Genomic DNA, 10,798 nt, shown 5'->3' with positions numbered 1-10,798 from the left:
TGCCACCATCACACTGGGGAAGGATGTTGCCTTCTTACTGGCAAATGAGACGCAATGACTCTGATTTTTCAAAAAAACTTTACTATGTAACGTCTATAAGGTTATATGACCTGTGTATCAGGATCACAGTCTTTGACTCCTTTTTCTAATACCTGGCCCCTGAAACTCTCCCTTTCAGTGAGAGGAGGCTTCAACCCTGTAGTAAAAGTCTACACATTGGGTCAGTTCAGCCCTTGTGGCAGTGCAGAAAGGGAATAGAAGTGGACCTCCCTTTCAGGAGCCTTGAAAAAGGGGTAGGAGGCCGAGTGGGATAGCATGCGAGGAAAGTTCAGGGTGTGGAGGGGAGGGGCAGAGGGGATCTCTGGAAAGATAATCAGGAAGGGCGATGGGGTCTGGCGCTCTGGCATCCCCTTAGGTGAGGGCTGCTGTGGGACCACCAGAGCAGGTTGGAGTGTAACAGGGGCTTCTGCCTCAGGGCTGCTGCCTCTGAAGGCATGACGCCTGTCTTCAGGGGGGTGCGGCTCCGATGGAAGATCCGGAATTTCGAGTTCAATATCAGCATAGGCAAGAGCCCGGGGAGGATCTATTCTGATGGTGGCCGTCATGCCATATCTGCGTCGTTTGTTGACCCAGTACAGCAGTGGGCTGTAACTAAATGTGGCAGCTTTCATCACCTCCACCCACTGCTGGGCACGCTGTCTCCTCCGCAGGTTCTTCCTCCAGTGGAGTACCAGCATGCAGCCACCAGTTATCACGGTGCAGAGCCCCAACAATCCGAAGTACCATGGGACCCACGCTGAGGCAGTAAAAAAACAACAACAACAACAAAAAAAAAAACACAAAAAAGGCAAGCTGACTGACAGCTCTAGCTTGGGACCTGAACTGTGTCTCATTCCTCTCCTGGATTTGGCTCATTCATCCTCTCATTCCTTCCCACCCTTCTCAAAGACATGCCTAATAATTTCCTGATTCAGTCAAAGCTATATGTAAAGGGCACATAAGAGACCCCTTTAGCCTTTTTTAGATAAGGAACACTAGGTGTAGAGGGGCCGGACCTGCCCAGACTCAAGTCAGGCCTTCTGGCTCCCAGTCCAAAACCCATGCAGTCATTCACACCAAGAAGCCTCACTAAGGACAAGGACATCAATTGTATCTCTTCTGCTTGGGCAGAGCATGGTCTCTGCCTTTGAGGAGTCCTTAGTTTCCTAGAGGAGTCTGTCTCTTAACTAAATAGCACTCCATTCAGGCAGTACCCCCCTCCCCCCCATCCATGCAAAGGGTCTTCCCTGAAAGTTTGTCACTCACACTCAAAAGGACTGGGTGTACTTACGACCAGGGAGGCCCATGTCCTCCTTTTGCGAATCCATAAGGTTCACTCTGGTTACCAGGCCTATGGCTCTGCAAAGAGTGAACTGACCCACTACTCTGCCCACCAATGGGAGTCCCCAGAAGGCCCAGTCCCATTGTTCTCTAAAGATGAGATCACTGGGTTCTGAGCATCAGGAATTCTTGGGCTGGTGCTTGTAGAGTGGTTGGCAGTTGATGGAATAAGGGACTCCATCTTATGACATCTCATGAGCATGTTGTCTTCCATGAAAGACTGGTCCACCATAGAATTGTCTGTTCCCAACTTTGTGTGGTGAACTCACAGGCAGCTCCCAGCAAAGGGTCCTTACACCCTCAGGAGCTTCTACTTGTGTTTTCAGTTGTTAGGGAGCCATTTTCCAGTGGGGAGTGAAGCAGGGAGGACAGTGAACATTGGACATCCCAACCCTCAAGAAGTGTCTTACCCAGCTGTCAGGGAACAAAATGGCTTAGAAGAACCATGTGGTCCAAACCTCCTCCTTTGGCTCCTACCATCTCTGTTTTGTTTCTTCAACAAGTGTTTTTTGGGCATCATCAGGTCTTGTATGTGATCTGCTTCTCTTCCCAGCTCCGTCTCCCTCCCCACCTGTCATATACCTTTCAGCCCTGGGCATGCCAGATTCCCACAGACCCTGTTTATTCTCCTCTAAACTTTGGCTCAGACTGCTGCTTCACTCAGGAGTGTCACTCACCACATTTCCACCACGGAACACCTCCTTATCCTCCCAGGTGGTCAGCTCACCAACTCAAATACAAATAGTTCTTTCAGTTGATTTTCCGGTTTCTAGAACTCTGGAGCAGATAAATTTGAAGCAAATTGTTCCCAGGGACAGGAATCAAATTGATTTCAACAACTATAAATGTGTATAAAGTGGAAAATATAGTGTTCTACAGATTTAATATATTATTTTTAGAAATTTCTCTATTTGAACTGGTATAAAAGTGATGCCCTTTTAAATAATACGTCACCTACCATGAACAACTAAAGTTCAGTTAAGTATGAATTAAACGGAAAAAATTAACTGATGCTCTGCCACTGAGGCTTATTTTAAAATCAACATATTTTCCATCCCCTTCTCCCCATCCCTAACCTGGAACAGGATTACTTTTTGTCCCCATTCAGTTATCTGTCCTTGAGCACACACCCACCACAGGAGTGAAGAAATTCAGAGTTGGAGATGGCAGCAGAAGACTTAGAAAATGATTATATCCCAGATTAAGAGGTGAAATAGGACTGGGCACACCTGAAATCACATCTTTAAAGACACTTTGTTCCCCCTGATGTGCAGAATCACAGCCTCTGGGACAAGAGTCCCTTGCATTTTTCCTTTGCTTGCAAAGTAATTAAACTTCTGTCCTTCAACTGATATATATATAAATATACAAATGGGTATATCCATCCAACAGAAAATATGTGTGTATTTGTATGTATATATATATATACATTTTATTTATATAAGATTTTGATATTAGGGATGGACCCCAGTATTCAGTTATTGAATAACCAATGTAGGAAGCCTAAATCAACTAAAAATTGAAAATTATTTTCTCTCTGAAAAAAATTTAATAGCAATTTTACTTATTTTATACATCTATATTATTTGTTGAGATGTGAATATATATGTTTGTGTATAATATATGTATAATATAAAATATATAATACATATACATATGTATGCCTACATATATTTGTATGTATATATATGTATCTATACGTGTACATATGTGTATATATATATATATCTACATTTATATATATATAAAAAATTATTGCTAAAATTAAGAATCAAAACCAGTTGACTTGTATGTATTTTAGACCCAGAGCTCATTCCCTGAAACATTTTGTTTATTGTGCAGAGCTTGCCCTCCATCCTGTCCTGCAGTTTCTTCCGTTTGCTGTTTGGAAATCTTGTCTGGTTATATTCCTTCCATTCTTCCATATGAAAACAGCCTTACTCTCTGTGCCAACCTGAGCCATGAAGTACTCTGAATGGAAACTACTTATGATTTTGTATTGAAGATATTTGAGAAAATGCAAGAAATACCAAAGAGAAAGTAGTCAAAGAATTCATTGGGTTAATTGTTTTTACAAAGTAAGTCTAAGTTTTAAAATAATATTACACAATCATCAATTTGATTACTGCTTCTGCCCAAACAAAAGATGTTCCTATATTTGTTGAATCACTGAAGGTTGAAGTTTAGGACTAGAAATAGCATCATAAGAACTATTTGCTGCTCATTTCTTCTGGTTACACAGCCTGGTAGAGGGTCTCTAGGCTCTACTGTCTCTCAGTCCCTGATGCCCATTTATTGGGTCTGCTTGCCCAGAGCAGCATCTTTTTTCTGCATTTCTTTTCTCTTTTTATTTTTTGGGTGAATGTCAGGCTATTTTAAAAATCAGCACTTAAGTACAATGCATTGGCTACTTTTTTTATCTTAATTTTTCTCCTACACAAGAAGTATTACCTTGATAAGACAGTGGATTTGAATAACCAATTTACTTTACCAAAGCAATCTTCAAAGGACAAAGTTGGAGAACTCACTTTTCCCAACTGTGAATTTATTGAAAAGTGACAATAATTGAGATAGGGTGATACTGGCACAATGATTGACCTGCAGGCCACCGTAAAAGAGCTTAGTCCAGATGTTGGCCCTCATCTTTGTAGTTACTTAGTTTGACAGGAATATCAAGATAATTAAACAAGGGAGAAAAAGTCTTCTCAATTATATGCTGGGGTGACTGGATATCCACCTGACTCCTCACAGAATGCACAGAGTTTACCCAAATTTAATTCCAGAACTAACTCAAAATAGACCTATATGTATGTAAGAGCTAAAGGAGAAATTTTCTTTAAAGGTATAGGAGTAAATTTTGACTTTATTAGGCAAATTCTTCTTGGATAGGACACCAAGAGCACAGTGATAAAGAACAATATGGGTAGATTGAACTTGAAGTTAACAACTTTTGTTCAAAGTATCTTGTCAAAAATGTGGAAAGACAACTGACAGACAAGGACAAAATATGTGCAAGTAACATGTGTTAAAAGAAAATGTATCCAGAATAAATAAAGAACAGAACCCAACACATAGATAGCCAATGTTTAAATAATGGACACATCATCTGAGTAGACCTTTCTCTAGAGACCTTCCTCCAAAGCAGATATTCTGGCCAGTGAGCACATAAAAAAATGTTCAACATCATCAGCCAGTGAGACTCAAAATAAGGTACTACTCCACATCCATGAGGATAGCTAAAATGAAACCAGATATTAACAACTTGGTAAGGATTTGGGAAATGTAGAACCAACCTTCCTACATTGCAGTAGAAATGTAAAATAATGTAGTTTCTTTGACATCTATCATTCAAGTGCCTGTGTAGGGGGCAATGTGGCATCATTAGACAGTTCTAGCAGGGCCACTCTGTCAGCATTAGAAGTGGCTATAATAGTTTTCAACATGTAGATGTACTATTGGATAAAAATAAAATATGGTCAGTCTTCAGGTAGAAAAATGTACATGTCTAGAAGTCTTAGTTCTGTAGTACTTGGTGCAAAAAGAGTAAAAATGATTAATTACTTTTGATTTGATTTCAGTTATGTGCTAAGCCTTACAGTTCATGTGTTCCCCAATCTCAAATTTGAGTGTGCACAAAGAAATAAGAAAACTTATCTCAGTAAACCAGGAAGCACCAGTTGACATGGTTGACTTTCTAGTTTTGACAAATGAAAGAATGATCATTTAAAGAAAGCCAGACACTTGGAGCAACTAGAAACAAGTTGCAGATGAATGATACGGAAAAGAGTTCTATTCGTTTATAAGAACCCAAAATATAGCCATGTGGAGCCACTGGAAATACCCTGCACTCTAATGGGCATCTAAGGGAGTTGCCCAGTGACAACATTACCCTGGCATGTGGGCCACCTTCAGTGTTTCTGTATTTTCTCCAAAAGGAGTTAGTGCCTCAGTTGTATCTTGGCTGTGCATGCTAGGACAGTTGAGTCTCCTGATTGAGGAACTTGGGTTCTCACAGCAGGCAGTTAAGATGGATCTATTCTGATAATATTTCATGTTATTGGGACTCTCTCATGGCTCTTTAGATTGTGTGGTCATGGAAACCTTCTGAGAAGCTGAAATATACATGTCAGGAGTGAGCTGTGTGCAAATCAGGGAGAGGAGAATGAAGGGGATGATGGAGGCTCAAAGACACACTTTTTAAGATGGGCCTGTTGTGACCCTATCTCAAAAGGCTGATGTGTTCTCTAGAGAAGTAAGGTGAATACAGGGCAGGTGGTATAGGAGCAGGCAAGTGCTGCACCGTTATTGGAGGGTCGGGTAGGTAACCCCTTGTATAGAACTTTGTTCTGTGGGACAAATTGGACTTTACCGAGATCATGTAGTGTTATGTAGATTAATCAAGTGATTCAGTTTAATTTTTTGGGGGGGTGTTATTTTTTTGTTTTGCTTAATTTTATTGTGGCCCTGGGATTGAACCTGGGTCCTTGAGCATGCTAAGCAAGCACTCTACCACTGAGCCACATCCCCAGCACAAGAGATCTGTTTTTAAATTCTATTTTATCAATATGTACAAAGTGTGGGCAGTGTCTACATAAAAATGGAGGTAAGGTACCCAATGAGGTGGTTGTTAATGGGACTCATGTAAATGGTGGTGTCCTGGCTTGGAGAGCAATGGGCAGGACTTGTTGATGATGTGGATCTTTTGGGTGCCAGAAAAAGGAGAGGATATGGGTGGATGATGGCAGCATCCTCTGGGATTGGGGAGCCTGGAAGAAGCTGGCTTGAGTGGGCTGGAGATATGAAAGGCTCTGATGGAGTTACAAACTGCAGAATCATTGAACTCCATACCATGAGAAAGTTCTAGGACAGGGACACAGGTGAATCCCAGGGGTTTTTCTAAATAATTGCTGTAGTCTGGCTGGGCAAAATAACCAGGGGGTGACAAGAAACTTGTGAAGGTTAATACAGCGGGAGCCATTTTATTGTAGGATGGCAGAGGTATTTATATCTAACTGAATACACAGCCTGTTTCAATTTAGCATCATCCATTTACAGCAATCCTCATCATCTTAAGTATACACAGCTTGACTCAATTAATATCATCTTAATAGTTTGCTGGCATTACTTCTCAAACCACTCCCTCTGGCAAAGTGCCAGGCACCATCTTGACTTGGTTGTGGCTCTCAGCAAATAATTACAAACCTCTTTAAGGAAAAGACATCTATACCTGCATCAGTATCTTAAGAATTGAAACTAGGAGGGTAGCTTAAGAAGAATAGTCACAAATGCCAGATTTGAAGTTGTCTTCTTTGAGGTGTGAGAACTCTTGAACTTCCCAGGTGCTTAAAAAACACCTGGTGCCAGAATCCTTGTGACAGATTATCATTTGCAAGGTCTTTTTTGATGAGTAATGTGGAAGGCTCTAGCAGAATCACTATTTTTTTGTTTGGAGGAAAGGCTATTTGTCATTTGAGAATTGCAGCATAAGTGTAGAAAGGTGTTTGTGACATCTTGTTTTAAAAATGTCTTTTCCTCCTGGAAAGAGGAACTATGAGCTTAGTGGGAAAGACTGAGAAGAAATGTCGGGTGTAGATCTGTAATTGAAATTTTAAAAAGGGGTCAGGTTTGCCCTTCCCCATTAGTGCAAGTGTTCTTAAACGTTCTCAGAGTGCTTTAGGAATTTTCAAACAAGGTCATTGAGCCTTGTATACTCTTAAGTGTCTCTCAGCCATCACTGCATACAAGGGTAGAAAAGAGAATAGTCAGTTTAGTGTAATGCTTTGTTGGTTGTATGACATGTGGGCCATGTATGCCAAAAGGAACCACAATGATAGTCTCTTGGTCAGCAAAGGCAGATGGAAAAAGTGTCATAGGCTTATTCCGTGTTCACATGTACATCTTTCTGAGTTGTGCTACCTGACAGGTAATGGTGACTGATGTAGTCTCTGTAGAAGACAACCCTGTCTTTAAAAGTTAGATTTAGCTGTTGTCATGGTGTGCACCTATAATCACAGCTACACAGCTCAAGGCAAATTTGATGACAAATTTGAGGCCAGTTGAGGCACATTAGTGAATCTCTGCCTGAAAAAAGGGGAGGGGCAAGCAAGTAGCTCAGTGATAGAGCCACTTCCCAGTTCAGTCTCTGAATAGAGAAATGCAAATCAAAACCACCCTAAGATACCATCTCACTCCAGTAAGATTGGCAGCCATTAGGAAGTCAAACAGCAACAAGTGCTGGCGAGGATGTGGAGAAAAGGGTACTCTTGTACATTGCTGGTGGGACTACAAATTGGTGCGGCCAATTTGGAAAGCAGTATGGAGATTTCTTGGAAAGCTCGGAATGGAACCACCATTTGATCCAGCTATTCCACTACTCGGTCTATTCCCTAAAGACCTAAAAAGAGCACACTATAGGGACACTGCTACATCCATGTTCATAGCAGCACAATTCACAATAGCAAGACTGTGGAACCAACCTAGATGCCCTTCAATAGACGAATGGATAAAAAAAATGTGGCATTTATTCACAATGGAGTATTACTCTGCATTAAGAAATGACAAAATCATAGAATTTGAAGGGAAATGGATGGCATTAGAGCAGATTATGCTAAGTGAAGCTAGCCAATCCCTTAAAAACAAATGCCAAATGTCTTCTTTGATATAAGGAGAGTTACTAAGAACAGAGTAGGGAAGAAGAGCATGAGAAGAAGATTAACATGAAACAGGGATGAGAGGTGGGAGGGAAAGGGAGAGAGAAGGGAAATTGCATGTAAATGGAAGGAGACCCTCAGGGGTATACAAAATTACATACAAGAGGAAGTGAGGGGAAAGGAGGGAAAATATAAGGGGGAGAAATGAATTACAGTAGAGGGGGTAGAGAGAGAAGAGGGGAGGGGAGGGGGGAGGGGGAATAGTGGAGGATGGGAAAGGCAGCAGAATACAACAGACTCCAGAATGGCAATATGTAAATCAATGTGCAACTGATGTGATTCTGCAATCTGTATATGGGGTAAAAATGGGAGTTCATATCCCACTTGAATCAAAGTGTGAATTATGATATATCAAGAACTATGTAATGTTTTGAACAACCTACAATAAAAATTAATTAAAAAAAAAATGCGTATGGCTAATGTCTAGAAAATTGTTTTTTGTTGTTGTTGTTGTTTTTTGTACCAGGGTTGAACTCCTTGGCAGTGAACCACGGAGCCACATTCCCAGCTCTACTTTGTATTTTAGTTAGAGACAAGAGTATCATGAGTTGCTAAGCCCTTTGCCATTGCTGAGGCTCGCTTTGAACATGTGATCCTCCTGCCTAAGCCTCTATAGCTGCTGGGATTACAGGCACGTGCCACTGAACCTGGCTGAGAAAATGGTATTCTTTAGGGGAGGAGAGTGAGAAATTTCAGGTTTTCTGGTTCTGCAATGTTAGGAGATGCAGGAATAATGAAAGAGAGATGCTCTGAATTGCCTGTACAAATGTGAATCCAGGGACAAGATTATTTCAGAGTTCTATATTGTTACCAGGGTTAAGATCCAGCTGCTTGCCCCACACCTGGCCAGTCAAGTTGACAACTAAGTAGTTGAGGCAAAGAAAGTGACTGCATTTAAAAAGTGGTTCAGTGAGAAGAAAGAGGGATTCTGTATCCAAATCCCTACCTCTTAGGAAGCTGATCTCAGGGGGCTTATGTTAGTGATTCATGGGTGTTTCCAGATGGGCAGGTGTTCTGCAGAGGGAAGGCTGGATAATGGTATCCAAGTCATGATATTTTCCAATTTCTAAGATCTCAACAGTAAAGATCATGATTTTTTTCCTATTACGGACTAGGTGCATATTATACAATGATAGGGAAAGTTAATTCTTCCTAGACCCTCTTGCTGAGCTGGTAGCTTAAATCATTGTAATGAGGGAGAATATCCTTCCTCAGTTAGTGATATAGTGTAAACTCCCAGCAGTGAACACAGAGCATCCTTCTTCAGCTAGCTACTCCTATCATGAACAGAAACACATCCACTAGTGAATTTCAGTATTTCAACACTGAGGACAGGCAGTAATTTTTTAAGGAAAATAGTCCTGATTTGCAAATATCTAATTGTCATTGATTATTTTCTTAGGATTGATCACAATAGGAATGTTTTAATTTTCAGATCCCAGAATGCACTAAGAGAACTTAAAATACTGATGTTTTAGGCTTGACCTAGATTTTCTTAGGAAGAACTTTGAAAGAAGTAAGACTCTTCCAACATTACAAGTCAGTAAGATGGATTTTGAAGATATTCATGTCATTGTGGGGTCAAATAAAGACTAATGCACAAAGGAACCCATGCAGTCATGTTTATAGCTATGACAGTTTCTCTTTTGAGTAACCCTGTTTTTCTCTGTGAGACAACAGGCAAACACTGAATCAATATGCATGAAGAGCACTTTTCTATAGGAGCTATGTCATCTCTTTATCTAACATTATAGACATTTGTTCATGGCAGTTGGAAGACTGATCTCCCAATTGTATTCCTAAGGCTCAAATACATAGAATCAAAATGATGCAGAGGAACCTATGTTAAAAGCAAAGACTAAAGTTTTAACAGTATTAGAGCAAAGAAGGATTAATGAATCAGGCATCACTGTGAACCAGAAGAAGTTCAGAGTTTCATGGCAGCAGTGTGGGCAGTGCGCTTCCATAGGCTGATGTAGAAGTACAATGGAAAAAATATATTTGACCAGAGTCAAAAGACCCTACATAGATGTTGTTTAGCAGTTTTTGTAAATTGGTAAATTTTTTTAGTTTCATTTTTCTAAAAACTTAAACTGGTTCCTAGTTTTCTGTAACATTTTTACATTAATTCTCCATGTACCTGTGGAGGAAGCTGAAGGAAGCCCTGGAATCATCTCAGTCTAATGAACTCTCAACTAAAACTTCATATCACTCAGGATAGAATCCAAGTCCCAAGCCACTCATTGTTAAGACTAGAATTATGAGATTTCAGTAGAAAATAGCACCAATATACACTGGAAATGCCCTTGGATAATGTTGATTTTGAAAAAGCAGTAATTTATGTCTTGTGATTCTATTTCAGTTTGAGGCTGATCCACTAGCAGATTGTTTAAGAGGATCAACAATTACATCTTTACTTAGAGTGATGTCACTAAATGACTGGATGTTTCCTTATTCTAGGAGCTGTGTTGAAATAGTGAGTTATGTCTATGGGAAAAGCAAATATGTAAGTACAATGACAATTTTAATTTTCAACAATTTAAAAACCCATAAATAATCAATTATTTCCAATTTAAAATCAGTTGTTAACAATCTGAAAGTAGAGTCCCTGGCATATAAGCATGTAGGAATCATTTTATCAAAACTCTGAAACCCTAGAAGTAGAGGCTAATGTCTGCTAGTCAGCAAACACCAGAACAGGTTTTTAT

General features: G+C 40.2%; 1 pseudogene; it reads right to left on the bottom strand.

The window, feature by feature from the left end:
- Positions 1 to 221: 221 nt before the first annotated feature.
- Positions 222 to 737, bottom strand: LOC143397915 (testis-expressed protein 38 pseudogene; annotated as a pseudogene).
- Positions 738 to 10,798: the final 10,061 nt, after the last annotated feature.

Source organism: Callospermophilus lateralis, chromosome 1 (genome assembly GCF_048772815.1).
Source record: "Callospermophilus lateralis isolate mCalLat2 chromosome 1, mCalLat2.hap1, whole genome shotgun sequence".
Lineage (NCBI taxonomy): Eukaryota > Metazoa > Chordata > Mammalia > Rodentia > Sciuridae > Callospermophilus > Callospermophilus lateralis.
Note: the sequence above shows the minus strand (reverse complement) of the source record. Positions and strands in the feature narration are given on the sequence as shown.